This window comes from Lycium barbarum, chromosome 4 (assembly GCF_019175385.1).
Source record: "Lycium barbarum isolate Lr01 chromosome 4, ASM1917538v2, whole genome shotgun sequence".
Lineage (NCBI taxonomy): Eukaryota > Viridiplantae > Streptophyta > Magnoliopsida > Solanales > Solanaceae > Lycium > Lycium barbarum.
In genome coordinates, this window is record NC_083340.1 from 72,145,293 (window position 1) to 72,147,792 (window position 2,500).

Below are 2,500 nucleotides of genomic sequence, written 5' to 3' on the forward strand. Positions count from 1 at the left end.
TTGGAATTTCATATATAAAAAGTGCGGTACACTGAACACGAACCCAATTGTTCGAAGAAAATTCTTGCAACTACGAAAACTACAACAACCTCCGTGAATAGACGCTTTGTCAGTTCATTTTTTATATAACTTCAATTCAAGAATTTAGAAAAAAGGTGAAAAAAGGCGGGTAAATCTAGTTCAATCGGTAAATCCATCTCAGGGATAAGCTGCTCCGTTGTAGCCATTTCTGTACCTGTACCGGCTTGAGCAGCCGAAATATTGATACTGGGAGATTGGGGATCGGATGAAAGACTCGAAGATGCACATTTGGGGGTTTGACGATAAAGATCGGACAACAATCTCACTTTCCTCTTCATATTTGGAAAGACTTATGTTCATTCGCTCTGCGAGCAGAGCGGTATACCGAAAAAAAGAAGCGACTACCTTACTTAAGCAATTCTTCTTATTCTTATTCTTTCTTAGTTGAGGTTCCCCTTCTCCGGCAGCAAGTTCAATTGCATTCATCAGTTGGATGAGAGTGAGAATAGAAAGGAAGTCGGGAGGAAGAATGGAGTATAGCATTACCTCTAGAGTACAACCCTACTCCTGCCCCCCTCAATCCCATATCTACTACTTAGTCAAGCCCTTAACTACTTCTATATCTTAGAACAACCCTGCTCTCTGATCGACGTTTTATAGTCTTCATATCTATGGAAAGAGGAAGCTAGGAGAGGATTCTAAACAATTCTATCGAGCCGAACAACAAAAAGAGAAAGATAGAATACCTTTCTGAGCTATCCTAGCGTGCTATAAACCTACAGGGAACAAGAGCCAGATCGAAGACATTCCTTTCATTCTTTTATACCCCTCTCTTCTTAGTTGCTCCTATTTCTAGGGATCTAATGGTTGTAGACCACCTTCTTGTGACTATGTTGAAGAATTCTTTCCCCCCTTTGAGTTCTCGAGTGAAAGGGTCCAAGCCATAGGAAAATCTCCAGTTTCTCTCGCAACATATCTAGTTTATCCTGAAGCAGCATTTCTCGAAGTAGCATTCCCATAAGTAGAGGATGAAACCCTTGCTTGTTTATCCCGACGAGGGTTTATGAATCACTCAAATGAGCCATTCTAGCCGCATCTGAATCAGCATCCCTATCCATATGTTTATGCGCAGGGGAATCCAAATCTGAATCTATAGAATCTATTGGGGAATCCCCATCCGCACCCGAATTGGCTAAATCTAGTATAGTGGGTCTTGTTCCGATGCGGGAAAAACTCTTTTGAAAAGGCATCTCGGTGAAAGAGGACTGAGAACCATAAGGCGAGCGCCAAAACGCTAGCACAAACTGCTCCCACAGACACGCATGATAAAGGGGTGTGGGGACAACCAGGCCACCACTTTTACCAGCTATGGGTCCGGACGACCCAAGAGCCCGCCACTAGAACCCAACCCTTAAGAGGCTAAGGTCCAAGGGGCTACCGCAGGAAGTAAGCTTCACCTCTAACCTTAAGGAATACAGAAAGTTCCCCAGAATTCCTAGCAAGGACTTTGCCTGCTATTCATTCCTAAATCCCTTTCACCCAACACTAGCTAACTCGATGGGACGTCAACAGCGGGAATGCCAAAAGCAAGACCTGGACCTGGTTCACGCAGTCAAGCAGCAAAGACCTCTTTCTCTTCGGGAGCTTTCGTAACGGCTATAAAGAATGGGTCTTTCCCCTCGTGAAAGGCTATTGGGATCGATCCCTTCAACCCTCCTTGGCGTGGAAGGTCGCAAGAGAAAGAAAACTATTCTTCTTAGCAGCTTTTTCAACCTACCCGAGGTAAGGAAGTAAAGCAACCAATAGCCTTTTTACCTACTATGCCTTTCCCCGGGTGAGCAAAAAGTAGTTACCTTTAGCCCGGTCTTCCTTATTAATTATTGATAAGGCACAGGGGAAGCATCATCCTTATAAGACTGTTGCTAAACAAAAGCAATTCTTTTTCACATTCAACCATGAGAGGGCAACTTGAGCAATCAAAGCTACGCCCTCTTCCACTGCTGACTATGAACAGTTGACAGCTAATGATTTCTACTTTACTAAGCCAGTTCGGTAAGTTAAGGTCCGTGCTTGAAAGGAAAAAAAAGAGGACGGGGAAGGGGTCGTCCAATGCTGTGGAGATAAGGTGGAAGATAAAAAAGCTATATTTAGAATAATAAAGAGAATCTATTCAAATTCATATTCGAAAATGGGATTATCAACTATACTTGACTGGAAAAACCAGCCAATCTACTCTCCTTTTTTTGGTCTCCCCCCTGTAACTTGATAAATCATAAGAGAAGAATAAATCGTTGCGTAGAAAGTCGTGCTTACTATCTCCTCCATCGTTGTTATGTAAGAGGAAAAGAGCGAAAAGCTTACTTTTAGGTAGTGGCCTAAGCGCTAAGAAGTGAACATCATGCTACTCAGACTATATGCTTAACACATGCAAGTCGAACCTTGGTTTACTAAAAATCCTTGTGTGGTTCGAAAGAGAAGG